The following is an 18614-nucleotide window of genomic DNA, read 5'->3' on the forward strand; positions in this document are numbered from 1 at the left end:
TACCCCAGTGGGTAGAGGAGGAGACTGACCACCTCCTTGGAGCTCCCAGGAAGGGGGCATCAGATAGGAACACTGGGGACTTGGGAAAAAGGAGGTATTATGATAACCTCTGAGTGATTGTGTATGCATGATTCCTAACTGAAGGAAGTGAAAGTGAGCTCCACAGTCCTCGGACTATGGAGCCTGAGAGGATCCAAAACCTGCAGTTCCATGGCAACCTCATAAGGCTAAAATGTGGTGCCAGTCTCTGGGGGATTTGATCCCTCCCCGCAAGGCTGATCCAGGTGCAGGGTTTAATACCGACCTGCCAATGCTAAGAGGCACCTTAAATCTCCCTCGGGAGAGCGGCCAGGCAGATGAAAAATGAATGTGAACGAGTGTGCGGCCTGATCCGCTTGCGCTTCAGGCTTGATTGTGTAGTGTCACGGCCTTTGTGGCTACAGAGTGCAAGTGGGCCCTATCTTGCGGTTCTGCGGTGACCTCATACAGCTCAAGGCAGTATCTGCCTCTGGGGGACCCAGTCTCTCCCTGCGAGACAGATCCAGATCAGGGGTTTATACTGAGCTGCCAGTGATAAGAGGCACCCAAGTTCCCCCAGGGGATGTGGCCAAGAGGGCACATGAATGGTTTCCTCTTTTGAGAGGGCACCCACCCTTGTCTGTGCAAACTCTTGTTTGACTCAGGGCGGGGTACACAGGAAAGGAAAAATTATTGGTTATTGGTTATTCTTCTATCAACTGACTCCTTGAGCTGATATCTAAGAGATTAGGTTTTCCTCAAAACCCTGCCAGGTAGATTACATTTGTCAACATGGGTGGAAGTTCCTCTAAGCCAACAGTTTTAGATTGCATGGTAAAGATTTTTAAGAAGGGCTTTGCAGATTACAGAATCAAGATGACCCCCAGGAAGCCTCATAACTTATGTGAGCTCAGTTGGCCATCCTTTGATGTTGGGTGGCTGCCAGAGGACACTCTTGACATTCCCACTGTCCAAACAGTGCACCAGGTATTCATTGGGTCCCCAGGACCTCCAGATCAGTTTCCATACATAGACTCCGGGCTTCTAATAACACAGACTGCCCCCATGGGCAAGATTTTGCACAGACAGACAGGGCCCAAACAGTCAGAAAAAAGAAAGAAAAAGGGAAAAAAACCTACATTCCAGGGAGATCCAGTGGAAGACCAACTGCTGCCTCTGCCATACATTCCCCTGACTCCACAAATCCCGGCACCGCCAGCACTGGACCCATTGCCAGACAGTCCACCACCTGCGCCCCCACCCTGCCTGGTGTCCCCCACACCACCTCATGAGCAAGACTCCAGCCCTGAGCCAGGAGGGAAGCAGCTCCGCTCAGCCAAACAGTCTAACCAGCTGTCCACGGCCTGTCAGGTGCCACTGTGAGAAACTCAAGGTCCTCAACAAGTGAACGAGGCTGGCTCAGCCTGGTCACTCCATCCTCTATCACCAGCCCTTCAGCACTACTGATCTCCTAAACTGGAAACACCACGACCCAGCATACTCTAATAAACTACAGGCTGTGACTGACCTCCTAGCGTCCATTTTCCACACGGATCAGCCTACATGGGATGACTGTCGCCAGCTCCTTATGTCTCTCTTCACCACTGAGGAAAGGTAACTCATCTCGATGGAAGCCCAAAAATGGCTCCGAGGACAAGGCCCCCCAGAGGTCTTAGATGTGGAAGGATGGGCAGGAGAAGCGATGCCAGAGATGAGACCTAATTGGGATTTCAATACCAGAGAAGGACAAGAAACCCTGAGTCGCTACCGTGATGCTCTTCTACATGGACTTCGAGTGGGAGCCAAAAAGCCCACCAATATGTCCAAAATTACAACGACAATCCAAAAAGCAGATAAGACTCCCACTAGTTTCTATGAAAGACTGTGTGAAATGTTCTGGATATACACCCCGTTCGACCCTGAGAAACCCAAAAATCAACGGATGGTTAATGCTGCCTTTGTGGCTCAATCCTCTGCAGACATCCAACGACAGCTCCAAAAGCTGGAAGGCTTTGCTGGGATGAATGCCACACAGCTCCTGGAGGCAGCAAGTAAGACGTCATGAACCAAGGCCGTGAAGCCCAATGAGCAGCAGATAAAAAAATGAAACAGAAAGCAGCCCAGCCAGCAGCGGCACTGAGGAGCTCAGATCCAGCGAGATAGACTGTTCCTTCGTGGAAAGGGGAAGCTAAGCAGAGACCACCACCACACCACGACCAGTGCGCCTACTGCAGAGAGACGGGACTGGAGGAATGGGTGCCGTCATCACAGAGGGACATCTGCAGGGTCGAAGAAGTTCAGCCACCCAGCAAAGAAAGGTACCAGCCTGAGCTGGCTGTCCAAAACCTTATCACCTGGCCAGAGCAGAATCAGACTAGGAAAGACCGGGCTCCCTGATCCTGGGTCCCCAGGAGCCCGCGGTCACGATGAAAGTAATGGCCAATCAATGACTTGTGTGGTGGATACCGGAGCCGAACACTCCCTGGTAGCCACACCTGTGGCCCCCCTCACAGGCTGAACAGCAGCTATTGTTGGGGCCACAGGGGACATGGCAGCCCGCTCATTTTGCAAAGCCTGTTCGTGTCAGCTAGGGGGCCATCTGGGGGCTCATGAATTTCCCTACTTACTGGAATGCCCCATCCCCCTGCTGGGTAGAGGCTTACTGACAAAGCTGGGGCACAAATCAACTTTGCCCCTGGGAAGCCTGCGAGCCTCACCCTGGGGAGCCAATCAGCTCTGACGATGGCCATGATGGTGCCCAGGGAAGATGAATGGCATCTCTATTCCTCAGGGAGGGAACAAATTTGTCAGGAAGCATTTAACAAGAAGCTTCCTGTGTGCTGGTTTGGATCTGTCAGGAACCCTCTGGCCCTCATTAATTCCTGAATATTTAGGAATTAAGAGGAGAGGCATGCCTTTGGGCTGAGGAATCCAGGCATTTCTCACTATGGTGATATGTACCCTCTTCCTTTTTATGAACCATACGGTAAAAAGTGATTGTTTGCAACTCTCTTTTGATAGGGATCGTCTTATGTTTTGTATATCTGGAATTTTAATCTTTGCTGAGAATAACTACCTTGTAAGACAGTGTATATGCCCCCACCATGTTGATTAAAACATCTTTGCTCCATCAGAGCTTGGGTCCCCGTGTCTTTCTTTCTTTCTTTCCTTCTCTCTCTCTCTTTCAGGCTAATTCCTTGGAGCGCGGAGGCCCGCTGAGCTCACTTTCTTGCCTGGGCTTCTAAGACGCTCTTGGGAAGGCGCACTGTGCCCTCACCCCCTCGAGAGGGCACCCGGTGCCTACGTGCAGCAGCGCGAGCCCTAAGAACAGGACTCTATTGGCTTTCCGCGGAAACCAGGGGATATCAGCCTCTTTCTCTCTGTTACTTTCTTATCATTGACTCCAGACCACCAGGTTTTGGCCCATTAAAGGACCAACACAAATAAATCCCCCCAGACTGCTAAAAAAATTCCCTGATGTCTGGACAGATAAGGGGCCCCCAGGCTTGGCCAAAACCCATGCCCCCATTGTAGTGAACCTCAGGCCAGGAGCCAGAAACAATATATCCAGTACCACGGGAGGCTCGCCTGGGAATTCGGGACCACATCCAGTGCCTACGAGATGCTGAGATCCTAATCAAATGTCAGTCTCCCTGGAACACTCTGCTCTTGCCTGTCAAAAAATCTGGAGGGAATGACTACTGCCCTGTCCAGGACCTCCACGCTGTCAACAGTGCAGTGATCAACATCCATCCAGTGGTCCCAAATCCCTACACTCTTCCTGAGTCTCTTACCCGCTCAGGCAAACTGGTTCACCTGCCTCGATCTCAAGGACGCATTCTTCTGCCTCTGGCTGTCACCAGCCAGCCATCCCTTCTTTGCCTTTGAATGGGAAGACACACACACTGGGAGAAAGACACAGCTGACTTGGACCCGACTGCCACAAGGCTTCAAAAACTCACCTACCCTGTTTGGTGAAGCTCTGGCCATGGACCTTGCCACCTTTCCTGGAGAAACCTTCAACTGCACCCTACTCCAATACGTGGATGACCTGTTGCTAGCCAGTCCCGCCCACGGGGACAGCTGGAGAGACAACAAAGCCCTGTCAGCTCTACTGTCCACCACAGGGTACAAGGTGTTGTGGAAAAAGGCTCAGATCTGCAGACAGGAGGTCAAGTACCTGGGGTCTGTCATCTCAAAAGGGCATCGGGCACTCAGACATGAGAGGAAGCAATCCATCTGTTCAATACTTCAGCCGAACACCAACAAAGAAGTCCATGAGTTCCTCCGGGCTGCTGGATTCTGCTGGATCTGGATACCGGGTTTCTCTGAAATTGCCAAGCCTTTGTTTAAAGCCACAGCAGGGTCTGGTAAGGACCCCCTGGAGTGGGGAGCTGACCAGGAAAAGGCCTTCAAGGAGATAAAGACACTCTTGACCAGCACTCCAACATTAGGGCTGCCAGATGTGACACGGGACTTTAACCTCTTTGTACGTGAAAAAAAAAATCACACTGCACTGGGGGTCCTCATACAAACAGTGGGGCCACGGCAGCGCCCGGTCACATACCTGTCCAAATGATGGGATCCAGTGGCCGCGGGGTGGCCGCCATGCCTCCAGGCAGTAGCTGCCACTGTGGTTTTGGTCAGAGAAGCAGATAAGCTCACTCTATGACAAAATATAAACGTAAAGGTTCTCCATGGTGAGAACCATGTTCATCATGGCCTTGATGAACAGCCAGGGGCATAAGCGGCTGACCAGCTCCAGGATGATTCACCATCAAGGACTGCTTTGCGAAAACCCATGGGTCCAACTGGAGACTGTGCGGATGCTGAACCCCACCACCTTTTTATCTGCAGAAGTGGGACCCGATCATAACTGTGAGGAGGTCATAGATGAAATTTACTCAAGCAGGTTGGACCTGACGGACATTCCCCTCCAGGACCCAGAACTGGAGCTGTTCACTGACAGAAGCGGTTTCATCCATCCGGGCAGCACAAAGCAGGCTCTGCCATAGCAACAACTGATGAGGTAGTGAAGGCGGAGGCCTTGCCACAAGAGTGGTCAGCGCAGCGGGCTGAGCTATGGGCACTTAGCCAGGCGCTAAGGCACGCCGAAGGGACACGAGTCAACATCTATACTGATTCAAGGTATGCCTTTGTTACTTTACATGTTCATGGAGCCATTTATAAAGAAAGGGGACTATTGACAACAGAGGGAAAGGAGATAAAAACAGAAAAGAAATCCTTCAGCTGTTAGAAGCAGTCTGGAAGCCTTCTCAAGTGGCAGTCATCCATTGTAAATGCCGTCAGAGAGAAACTGATCCAATCAACAAAGGAAATTGGTTCGCTGACCAGGCAGCCAAGGAGGCAGCGACCCTACTGAGCCCCACAGTGGGCCCGAGTCAATCTTTAAGGTCCTCTTGACACCAGAATTGCCTCCGTCCCCGAGATACACCAAGGAAGAAGATCAATGGGCTCTAAATGAGGGAGGAATAAAAGAAAAGACGGGCTGGTGGAAGCTCCCAGACCAAAGACTCATCCCCAGCAATATAGTAGTCCAGCTGGTAAAACAACATCACGAGACAACTCATTTAGGAAAAACTGCACTAGAGAGCTTCCTGAGCTGCTACTATTTTGTTCCTATGCTCCCAAGCCTGTGCACCCAGATCAGCGCTAAATGTGTGACTTTTGTGCAAAACAACGCCAGCCAAGGACCAAGACCCAACCCAGGGGTGCAGACAGTAGGGACACTGCCCTTTGAAGATCTAGAAGCAGACTTTACTGAGATCAACACTATAAGTGTTTACTTGTGGTAGTCAGCACCTACTCGGGATGGGTTGAAGCCTACCCCACATGCACTGAATGGACAGGAGAAGTGGCCAAGGCCCTACTAAGAGACATAATCCCAAGAGATGGGCTGTCTCTCTCCAAAGGGCCTGACAAGGGTCAAGCTTTTGTGTCTGAGATAATCCATACTTTATCCAGGACACTGGGAGTCAAATGGAAGCTTCACACCACTTACAGGCCACAGAGCTCAGGGAAAGTTGAATGCATGAGTCAGACCCTCAAGACTACATTAGCTAAACTCTGCCAGGAGACCCAGTTATCTTGGGTCGACCTGTTACCCCTAGCCTCACTCTGAACCTGATGCACCCCAAGGTCCTCAGGCTATTCTCCCTTTGAGATCTTATATGGGAGAACACCCCCATGATAGGAAAACTCAAGGGAAAGCCCCAACAACTAGCTGGCCTGGAGATGTCCCAACACCTCCAGGCCCTGAGAAAAGTCTTCCACCATATCACCCAAGAAACCTTACAAAGGACACCCATTCCCTTGGACAAGTGGGTTCATCCCTATCAGCTGAGAGATGAGGTATGAGTTAAAGATTGAAAAAAGGAACCACTTCAGCCAGTTTGAACAGGCTCGCACACGGTCGTCCTGGCAATCCCTACTGCTGTTAAAAGTTACAGGCATCATCCCTTGGATCCACCACACCAGAATCAAGTAGGCAGCGGCTCCCTGTGATGAGGACACCTGGAAAGCAGTTCGGGACCCCCAAGATCCCCTCAAGGTCTGGTTCCAAAAACAATGGCCCTCACCTGTGAAAGACACCGAGCCCTGCTCTAGTCACTCCGGAAGCTGACTAATCAATGCAAGGCAGAAGCTTGAGGATTCCTCAGCCTTGCTCCAGCCACACTCTGGCAGCTGACTGGTTAATGCACAGTGAAAGCCTGAGGACCCGGCTATCAAAATATCAGTGGATTTTCCTTGTCAACCCTGGCCTCTATCCCTGATTGGTATTTTTGCTGTGCTCTTCACACGGGACTAGCTTCAGTCGCACCCCAGGACTGGGATTTGGGTCAGAAGCTGTGGTTAGCTGTCTGTTATCTCACTGTAGTGAGAAGCCTCATTCTTATTAGATGTCTCATGATCGAGTCTCCCCGCTAACTAAATCGGTCCCAGTCTAGCTGACCCCCCTTCATGACAGGCTCAGTTGCTGTAGCTGTGACAACCCGAAGATGGGGAGAAAACCTCTTGCTGGCGTTCAGTCACCTGTTATGTGCAGGCTGCTTCGCAGCCTTTGGGTGCCCTTGCTCTAATAGATGGTGCTGTTCCTTGTCCATCATGCACCTGTCAACATTACGGTCAACCCTTGGAAAATCGCTTACTTAACCATCAGCGAGAACAATGTATAGATCGCCAATCCTATAGGCTGATCGCCTCCTGCCTTCATAACCATGCAATGTATATCCAGGGGCCTGGGTGCCAAAAATGTTTTCCAGTTATGCCCCCCACTGCCGCTACCTTTACCCCATCAGAGGATCCAAACCCCAGGCATTGCCATCATGCCCCTGTGCCTCCGTCTACCCCCAAATGCCACACCAATGTTACAACCCAGAACAGTTGTCTGTCTGCCAAATAAATGGAAAAACTTACTGGATAGGGACAATAATGCAGACAAGCAAAACCACAGACCAACTTTGGCCTAAAAAATCAGGCTCTGCCTATTGGCAGTATGACCCAGGTTAGAGTTAATGCCCCCTTAGACCCTCGTTTGTACTAGGTTCTCAACACAACTCATTGCCTTCTTAATGACACCAACCCTCAGCTGGCCAGGGATTGCTGGCTTTGCTTATCCTTAGGAGCTCCACGGTACTTAGCTACACCAGTACCATTAAATAATGCTATAGCCATGGGAACTCCTATAGATTCTCCCTTACAAGGGCCAGTCTTAAGGACAATTGAATTAACTCAAAAGGCTCCAGAATGCTTTACAAATGATGGAGGAACTGAACCTGTAGGCAATTTAGCCAGGGACAAATGTATTCAAACTTTAAACCGTGAGTGGTCCACTCATCCTCTGACAAACACAATATGGTGCCACCCCCATCAAGGCCTTTACTTTGCAGGACAGATGCTTACTTATGTCTACCAGTCAACTGGATGGGTATCCGCACCTTAGCTTTCCTCACTCCCCAGATGAATATTGTCCCTAACAAGCACACTCTCACCGTACCTCTGGCAGGGCACACACGGTCAAAAAGAGCTATCCAGTTTATACCTTTACTAGTTGGTCTGGCCATTGAGAGAGTAGCCAAATCTTAAGTGGCCTTACAGGACCAACTAGACTCCCTGGCTGAGGTGGTTTTGCAGAATAAGAGAGAGCTAGACCTGCTGACAGCTGAAAGGGAACAAAGAACGAGGCTTTTATGTAAACCAATCAGGACTAGTCAGGGACAGGGCCCAACAGCTAAGGAAACACATCATGAAAAGGAGAGGGGAAGTAGCAAGTTCCTGGGGTGATCTGAACAATACCTGGAACTGGCATCGTGGCTTCTCCCCTTAGCAGATCCTGTCTTCATGTTCTTTGCGGCCCTCTTGTTTGGCCCTGGTATCCTCAATGCTGTTATCCAGTTCATAACCCAGTTCTCGAATTAAATCCATAAGGTTACAAATGGTAATAGCTCAATATAGTCCCTAAACGATGGGGCTCTGAATGTCCTACCAAAACACGAGATGATGCTTTCCACAACCAGTGATAGAAGCATCAAGAGTGGGGAATGAAGAGGAAAAGTTGAAATTTTACACAGCCTCCTGCTCCTTCTGACTCTGTAACTCGGCTTCTCCTTGCAAAGTCTGGATCACGTAGGTCACATAGTCTCAGAAAGTGGGGACTCACAATACTAGGAACTGGAGTTTATCTCCCTCACCCTTGTCCTGCTCTTTGCAATTGCCCAGCCCCTGCAAACCCGCTTAATCATGCCTGTCCGTGTATAAAAACTCTGTAACCCCTTTGTTCAGGGCTCAGAGCTTGGAGTGTTAACTCCTCTGGGCCCGCTGGCATAATAAACCTGAGTTTTCCAACTCTCCCAAGTATGGTGCTTAGTTTCACGAGTACTGATTTCTGTAACACATGGACACCTAAAACAAACAAAACATTGGAAATAAACTCTGCCCCAATATAAAATAACAACAAATTACAAATTAAATTCCATGAACTTGGTCTAGAGGAAGCCAGACAGTGGTGACCCTATGAGTTAGATATACGATATGCTATGATATTAATACATGACACCACCAAAGGTTTTCTTTCACTCAGCAGAATGCAGAGCAGCGACTCACTCAAAGGTGCCTGGCCTCATGTGAAAATGACAACATGAAGAGTAGAAAAAGGACTGCAGGTTAATCAGGGCAACATCCTCAATTCAGATGTTGGAAATCTCAGAGGGGACAAGGCACATGTATGTCAAGAGCACATATGGGGTCTCCAGGTACAGGACCCGGCCCATGTGGATGGGGTGAGACCCACACAGTCCCCAGCCCCTGAAACTGGGCTCCCATGTCCAGTTTCCAGGGTGACCACCCCCAGACCCTGGACCTGGTGTCACACATCCACAGTCTCCAGGGTGACCCCCTCCAGACCCTGCACCTGGGGTCACATGTCCACAGTCTCCAGGGTGACCACCCCCTCCCAGACCCTACACCTTTGGTGGCAAGACCCTTGGTTAGGACACCAGGTCTCTGCTGGTTGGGCCCCTTCAGTGGAAACGAGTGAGTTCCTGTAATCTCCTGGCTTGGCAGATAGAACTATCGGGTCAGTCTCCTTCCCCTACACTTGTCCCATAGAAGTCCTCCTCTTTTCCCTTCAGTTCTATGTGATGTTAACTGGTTTTACAGCTGTCATAATAAAGACAGCTACTTGAAAACACTACCTTGGTGCTGACAGCCTCCGTCTTTTTTGTCCTGCTGAGGTATTGTGAAAACACACCAGACGCTGGGGTGGAAGACGAGAGGCACGTCTGGTCTCTGCTGAGTACAGACGCTCTACTGGAAGGAGATCACAGCAGCAACCTCACCTGCTGCCCATTGGCCTTTTGCCTGATCCATGTGCTCTGCAATCAATTGCCCAGATAAACCTGCTCCCTTCTTGCCAAGCTCGTGCTGCTGAATTGGAATAATTACCAGGTAGCTCACCTGAGGAGTCTCCAGGGACCCTATCGACTGGGAATTTTGCAGGGGTAAAGAGGGGATAGACACAGGCCTGTGTAAAATGATACTGTAAAGCATTAATTCCTAAACACAGGTCAAGTGAAGCTCACATGTATTCTTCCCTTTTTCTTGGCTTTGAGTGTATGGTCTCCCTCTGCACATGATTCTGATCCACACAGATGGAGTGAGATTCACACAGACCCCAGATCCCCCTACCTGGGGTTACACATTCCTTGGTCAGGACACCATGGCTGTAATCGGCGGGCCCCCAAAATGTAAACAAGCCAGATCCATGTAGTCAAAGCTACAGTTTTTCCAGAAGTCATGTATGGATGTGAGAGCTGGACCATAAAGAAGGCTGAGCACTGAAGAATTGATGCTTTTGAACTGTGGTGCTGGAGAAGATTCTTAAGAGACCTTGGACAGCAAGATCAAACCAGTCAATCCTAAAGGAAATCAACTGTGAATATTTATTGGAAGGACTGATGCTAAAGCTGAAGCTCCAATACTTTGGCCACATGGTGGGAAAAGCTGACTCATTGGGAAAAAAAACCCTGATGCTAGGAAGGATTGAAGGCAGGAGGAGAAGGGGACAACAGAGGATGAGATGCTTGGATGGCATCACTGACTCAACAGATGTGAGCTTGAGCAAACACTGGAGGTAGAGGAGGACAGGGAAGCCTGGCGTGCTGCAGTCCATGGGGTCACAAAGAGTTGGTCACGACTGAGAGACTGAACAGAGCCAGGCAGCCTCCCTGAGGTGTCTCGATGAGCCCCAGCGGAGGTGAACTTGTCGAGGGAAAGCCTAAGAGCCCTACCTCAGCACTGACCCCCGGGAGGGCCGTGGAAGCCCAGAGAAAAGCACAGTTACCGAGAGAAACCCACCTCAGCTCCAGACCCCAGACAGCTGAGCGCTGACATTCAGACGCAGGCACGGAGTTTTCCAGGACAGAGGCCAGGCCGGGTCTCTACCCAGGTCTCCACGTCCCGCCGCACAGAGAACCCGGTCAGGTGTAAATGTTCTCACTGTAGAAGCACGGTCTCATCTAAACATAATCGGTGTAGACAGGACCCGGAGGGGTCTGAATCGACCGTGTAGACAGAACGTGGTCAGGTTCAAAGCAGCTTAGGGCTGCGCTCCCAGGAGGCACAGGTCACACCCCCGGGGCCTCATCGCTGGACGGGGGGCTCACCCGCGTGTGGGAACCAGGATGTACCCTTGTTGAAGAAGAGATCACCCCTGGGCTCCACACTTCACCCACGTCAGGAAACGGAACAAAACCTTCCTCACTAACATCTCAAGGGGCAGAACAGAGCAGTGAGCAGGTTCTGCGCCACGTGGTGCTCGGGGCCGGGGAGAGCCGGGATCCTCCAGCGCAGCCCGGGGTCCCGCAGGGACAGACCGGAAGTGGCCTGGCTGCAGCGTCCCAGGCCTCCAGCAGGAGGCGCTGCCCCAGACGCCCGGGAGGGACCGTCCTGCGGGGTCCCGCGGAGACAGCGGTCCGTCCATCCTGATGGTCAGTTAGGGGTGGAGCACGCTCAGCTCCTGCTGCTCTGCAGGGTTGGTGGGGGAGGGTGGCTGCCACCTCCTAGGCTCCCGCTCAGGTGACGTCGTGCCGGGACTGATGCCTACAGGGCACTGCGCTGCATCTAAGCAGAGAATGCTGGCAGAGGTGGGGCATAGACGCCATCAGAGCAGAGAACCCACAGAGAGCTTCCAACCCGCACCCGCCTGCCCACCTCGGGTCCCAAGCCCCCAGCCCATGACCCACTAGCACCCCCACCACCCCCACCTCACCCCCTCGCACACATATGCACTGCGCACCTACATACACCGTGCACACGAACAGCACATGTCCGCAAACAAGTGCGCACACATGCATAACACGCATAACACACGCATGGGGAATAAAACGAAGACCCTAAAGCATCCGCTCCTAAACACAAGTGAAGCTCACATGCATTCTTCCCGTCTTCTGAGGTTTGATGGTTTTCAAAATAAAAAAGTTTATAAAGTAGCTAATGGTTAATGACTTTTGGATCATGGGACTTTCTTAAGTTATTCCACAAGTATTACAAGACATGAGAGATAAAGATATTCCATGTGTCCCACGACAGAAGAACAGACAAACAGACCATGATCCATCCACACAATAAATGTTGTCTAGCCTGAAAGGAAGGCAGTTCTGACACAGGCTACAGCATGCATGAACCCTGAGGGCATTATGCTCAGTGACATAAGCAAGACATGGAAGGACAAATAATGATTAAGTCCGCTCATACAAGGCCCCTGGAGCAGTCAGCTCCATAGACACAGAAAGCAGGATGGTGAGTGCCAGGAGAGGAGGGAGGGGAATGCGGACTGAGTGTCTCATGGGGACTGTTTTGGTTTTGCAAGACAGAAGTAGTGACCAAACAACAAAAACAATGACACAAGCATGCACTGCAGCAGCATTTACAACAGCTGAGACACGGAAGTAACCAAAGTGTGCATGGACAGATGAATGAATAAAGAAGTCATCTATGCATAGAATGGAATATGATTGCCATGGGGAAAAAAATGCCATTTACAGGGATAATCTAGAACAATCATAGATTAATCTAGAACAATCATAGTAAGTGAAGTACTTCAGAAGGAGAAACTGATACCAATGAGCTATTTTATAAAAGCGAAATACACACACAGTCTTAGGAAACAAACATGGTTACCAAAGGGAGTGGTGGGTGGAAGGGATAAATGAGGAGGTGGGGATTCATTTATTCTCACAAATACATACAGACTATAGAATCAACATGGACCTACTTTAGAAAGGGTAGTGTACTACACTATAATAATGTGTATGGGGGAGAAAAAGATGAATCAATATGTTTATGGAGATAACTGATGAAGAATCTCTACACCGACAAACACAACATTGTAAGTCAGCCATCCTCCAAAAAAAGTAAACGCTAACTTAAAAAAAATCAAAAACAAAAACAAGGATTAATGAGACAGGCTTCTGGCATGTGCCAGAAGAAATCACAGACTAGGAGTAACCCTGAGGCTCTGGCTACTATAGTAACAGGAGTAGGGGATGAAGAAATCCTGTCTCCTTGTGGCCATTTCCCACAACAGGAACTTTAAAGCTATTGCTTATGCTACAGTGAGATAAGAAAAAGTTTTTTCCCTTTGGTCTTTTGATTCCTTCTCTACTTAAGCTGCTCCTGATCTATAATCTGCATTGATAACTAAGTTTTCTTCTTTTCAGCAGATTAACCTATTGACTTTTCTGAAACAATGCTGAAAGGAACAAGAATACAGGAACCTTATACCTTTGTGGAAATAAACGTTTTTTGGAGGAAACAGAAAGGTGGCTTTAATCCCCAAGCTGGCAGATAAGAGAACACAGTAGGCTTGTACCTCAAGAACTGTGTCTCCCCCAGATGGGTAATGAAGGGGATCACACAGTTGGAGCTCATAGTCAGAGGTTGGAGATAAAGAGCAAATATATAAGGATCCTGTATTCTTTCTTTCCGCATTTTTGTTTCAAAATAGTCAATAGGCTGGCATCAGGGAGCCCAGTAACTTGGGTCCGGCAGGCTCAGGAGTTGGGTCCCTTGTCTTTTGTGGATTGCACTGTGGCTTTCTTCCTGTAATGCAAAAAGAGGGGAAAACAAACTATAAGGGGAGTTTTGCAGAAAGAGTACCATAAAGTACTCATATAGTGTACTAGCCTAAAATTAAAAGATGTGATTAGCCTAAAATTAAAAGATAATAGAAGCAAAGTATGGCTCATGCAGAGTTAGAGGGCGATATGTGTGGGATATCCCTGGAGAAGGGAATGGCTACCCACTCCAGTGTTCTTGCCAGGAAAATTTTATGGACAGAGGAGCCAGGTGAGCTACAGTTCATGGGATCACAAAGAGTCAGACACAACTGAGTGACTAACACACACACACACGTGTAGGATATAGCTTACTTAACAGGTTGGTCTTCTGAAAAGAAGGAAACTTAATTATCAACGCAGACTAGATCAGGAACAGTTAAAGGAGACAAGGACTCAAAAGGCAAAAGAGAAAAAGAAAACTATTTTTTATTTCACTGCAACACTTATAAACACTTCATATTCACAAAGACTGCTGGGCTCTAAATGGGCGCCTTAAAAAATGTTGCTGGCACTTTAAACACTTCCATGGGTAACTAACTGAAAATAAATAAAAACTGGGCAGACTGTGAAGAAGAAAATTTCCACAGTCAATTCCACACGCACTAGTAGTCACAATCAAAGCCCATGAAAATGTGCCGCACACCAGGAATTGTTAGAGACATACAAATCAAAACCACAGCGAGGGAACACTGCACCTGTTTGGAAGGCCATCCTCCGTCTACAAAGGAAAACGGTGGAGAAGACATGGAGGAAAGAGAACACGTATGGTGTTGATGAGGTATAAATGCTAAGAATCACTGTTGAGAGGAGTATGGAACCGCTTTTAACTTTTAGTCGAGTTGAGCTTCCCTGATAGCTCAGTTGGCAAAGAATCCACATGCAGGAGACCCTGGTTCAATTCCTGGGTCGGGAAGATCCCCTGGAGAAGGGATAGGCTACGCACACCAGTATTCTTGGGCTTCACTTGTGGCTCAGCTGGTAAAGAAGCCACCTGCAATGCGGGAGACCTGGGTTCAATCCCTGGGTTGGGAAGAGCCCTTGGAGAAGGGAAAGATTACCCACGCCAATATTCTGGCCTGGAGAATTCCATGGACTGTATAGTCCATGGAGTCGCAGAGTCAGACACAAGTGAGCGACTTTCACTTTCACCAAGACAAACACTGATTCCAGCCCAGGTCACAGGAGGACTTAAAACATGTCCTGCTCAGCACTCCCCCATCGTCAGCACCAACAAGGGCAGAAGGTGCCTGAACAGCGGCCCTGCCTGAAGCCGGCAGACAGCCTCGGTGAGGGACACAAAATCAGTCACGTCTCTTCCTCGTCAGGTGGTTAACGAGGCTCCCTCCTCATAGCAAAGGGCTCCTTAACTCCAGATTCATTTTGCACAGAGAAGAGGAAAGAATCAGACATAAGCTATAAACTAAACCAAGTATCTTTATTTTTAAATATAAAAAGTGAAGGATAAAAGCAGTAAAAATCATACTTTAAGTGAATAAATTATAAACTAAATCAACTGTATATTCTGACATATTAAAAAAGAGGAGGAGGATGGAAGCAACACAAATTACTATAAGTGACTAAGTGGGTACCACTCAAGTTCTAGTCGACTCCACCGCTAGACTCGGCTGCACACACCATCTGGGAAGCAGAGCTGCTCTTTCCATCACACCAGGAGGAGCCTTCTTTGTCACCGGGGCACGGAGAGAACCCAAGTCTGTGCCTTCAGGCACCACTTCTGCCAGGCTCCAAGCAGAAGGCTCCACTTGATTTGTGTGCTTCATCTTTTCCTGCAGGTTAATGGGGGTAAAATGAGGCAAAGGAAGCAGCTAGAACTTGGGCACCTCCCCTTTCTGCAGCTGTTTTATTTTCTTCTCTTTCTGTAAGTGACTTTTTTGAATCAAAAGAGAAAGGGTGCATTTCCACAGTTCTCCTCACCGGGATTTTGGGCTTCAAAGGTACTCCATCAAGGGGCAGTTATTGAGCTCTTATCACTACTGACCTCTCCTCATCCTCATCTTCTTGGGTGGGTTTTGGGGTTCTCTTCTTCCAAGCAAAGGCAGGAGTCCTGGGGACAGTGAGTGGAATTTCTTTCTTCTCAGGAACACCCACAACACCTAGCAAGATGCGAAAAGGGCAAGGCTTCACATAAATTTAAAGTGTTTATCCTCCAATACACTCTGCTTCTCGCTGTTTGATTCTTTTCTCCGTTTCAAAATTAAAGCCAATAGGCACGGTGGGTGGCTGGCTTCTCTGGCAGTTTCTTAGGGAGAATGCCCCCACTGTAAAGAATTCCAGAATCCCGTTTCCGTGCTTTAAATATGTAGAGCCCTGCTTCTACAGGATTACATTTCTTAGATTTTGCATTTATTTCCAACACCTCCACCACCTCTTGCTGCATTTTTTTTCTCTTCTCTGACTCTTACTTCTCAGTACTTTTTAGGATCTTCTGTATATGGGAAAAAGAACCTGAAAAAGAATAGATACGCGTTTATGCATGACTGAATTAAGTTCCTGTACACCTTACACAAACACTGTTATAGCCACGCTCTCCGGGAAACAAACTCACTCAGAGGGACAATGCAGATAGTGGAGTGCAGTTTATTACACCGGCGGGCCCAAGGCAGAGTCTCCTCTTAGCCAAGGACCCCGACCAGCATTTGTGAAAATCCTTTATACCCCATGTGTACATGTCCAAACACACCACCCCAATTCCCTTGAGACTTACATAAACAAAGGTAGGGTAAATACAACTACAATAACCCCATCATTCACGTGTTATGTGTTCAAACAGTCAATAATCAATAAGCCCGCAGTTACATTCCAAACAGTTAATAATCAATAAGCTTGTGGTCACGTTCCAACCAGTTAATAATCGATAAGCCTGTGATTACATCCTGATAGATATGGAAAAAATTTATGACCTGTCCAGAGACAGGGGTGATTACGGTATGTTTCCTCTTAGGCAATGAGTAACCTGGATGTGATCTTCAAGATTCCCCTGTCCGCAGGGGGTCTTATCCTTCCATTGTCGTTCCCACAGGCACTAAGCAGAGAGTTCAGAGTCCGCTGGAGAGGCAGCCGAGCATGATCAGCACAGATAGGCCTGAGATGGAGTCCTGGCCCTATGAATTCCTTCTTCAACACAACATTGGAAATCAACTTTTTTATTCCAATATAAGATCAAAATGAAATTGCACAGAAAGAAAGAAGAAAGGGGCATGAAAAAATGCTGCTGGCACTTTTCATGACAATAACGTGTAAAGCTGTGCTGATGGGTACTTAATATTCAGAAGGCCCATGGGGTTGTGAGTAAACAACACCTGCCTTCAAGGACTGTTCTAGGAGTGTTCATCAAAACACAGGGCAGATGTTCAAAAGCCAATTGCTAGATGTTTAACTCATACCCTTTAAAAAAAAAATCACAGAAAATGATGTTAACCTTGCTAGATATTAGAGAAATCCAAGTCAAAACTACAATGAGGTATCAACTCACGCTGGTCAAAATAGCCAATGTCAAACACTCTACAAAGAACCAAGGCTGCAGAGGGTGTGGAGAAACGAGAACCCTCCTCCATCGATGCTGGAATGCCAACTGGGAACAGCCACGATGCAGACAGTGTGCATGCATGCTAAGGCATTCCAGTCCTGTCTGACTCTTTTTGACCCTATGGACTGTAACCCGCCAGGCTCCTCTGTCCATGGGATTCTCCAGGCAAGAAATACTGGAGTGGGTTTCCTCCAGGGGATTTTCCCCACACAGGGATCGAACCCACATCTGTTTACTGTGTTGGCAGGTGGGTTCTTTACCACTAGCGTCACCTGGGAAGTCCATAGAAACAGCGTGGAGCTTCCTTAAACAATGAAAATGGGAATGAAATTATAATATTCCTGCTGACTTAAAAAATATTCACAACCTAAAAGTTGAGAGTTATGTTTTATTCAGTGGGAATTTTTAGGACTTCAAGCTCGGGAGACACTATCTCAAGCAACCCTGAGAGAACTGCTCCTGGGAGGGGAGGGGAGGAGCCAGCTTACACAGAGCTGTGTAACAAAGGACAGGTAGTCTGAATATCAAAAGATTACTGTTGAAGAAAACCAGACATCCTGAGTCAAGGAATTTAGTGCTTTTCTGTGTATGGGAAGATGCAAGAGTCGGGGCTCACGGAAATCATTCCTTTCATATGCACCTCACCTATCTTGGCCAGCATCCGGTTTTCACATCCTGAGCTTCCTTTCCTCAGGGCTCACCTTAGGGAGTGTCTGCAGTCTGATGCCTGCTAGAGAGCAGATATTCTTCTCCTTCCTGAGTTCCTGAGGTCTCACCGGCTCATACCGGAGAGTTGCAATTGCTGCTGTATATTGTCACCCTGCTTATTTAACTTATATGCAGAGTACATCATGAGAAATGCTGGGCTGGATGAAGCACAAGCTGGAATCAAGATTGCCGGGAGAAATATCAGTAACCTCAGATATGCAGATGATACCACCCTTATGGCAGAAAGTGAAGAACAATTAAAGAACCTCTTGATCAAAGTGAAAGAGGAGAGTGAAAAAGTTGGCTTAAAGCTCAACATTCAGAAAACTAAGATCATGGTATCTGGTCCCATCACTTCATGGCAAATAGATGGGGAAACAATGGCTGAATTTATTTTTGGGGGCTCCAAAATCACTGCAATTGGTGATTGCAGCCATGAAATTAAAATTCTTACTCCTTGGAAGGAAAGTTATGACCAACCTAGACAGCATATTAAAAAGCAGAGACATTACTTTGTCAAGAAAGGTCCGTCTAGTCAAGACTATGGTTTTTCCAGTGGTCATGTATGGATGTGAGAGTTGGACTATAAAGCTGAGCACAGAAGAATTGATGCTTTTGGACTGTGCTGTTGGAGAAGACTCTTAAGAGTCCCTTGGACTGCAAGGAGATCCAACCAGTCCATTCTAAAGGAGATCAGTCCTGGG

At 48.3% G+C, this 18614-nt stretch overlaps 1 long non-coding RNA gene across 1 annotated transcript in view; it reads right to left on the reverse strand.

The window, feature by feature from the left end:
• Positions 1 to 15141: 15141 nt before the first annotated feature.
• The window catches only part of LOC133066724 (uncharacterized), a 32310-nt gene continuing 28837 nt past the window's right edge, over positions 15142 to 18614 (reverse strand). The window contains exon 3 of the long non-coding RNA XR_009695194.1: positions 15142 to 16121. This is a non-coding gene — a long non-coding RNA (uncharacterized LOC133066724). The remainder of the gene's footprint in view (positions 16122 to 18614) is intronic.

This window comes from Dama dama, chromosome 12, assembly GCF_033118175.1.
Source record: "Dama dama isolate Ldn47 chromosome 12, ASM3311817v1, whole genome shotgun sequence".
Classification (NCBI taxonomy): domain Eukaryota; kingdom Metazoa; phylum Chordata; class Mammalia; order Artiodactyla; family Cervidae; genus Dama; species Dama dama.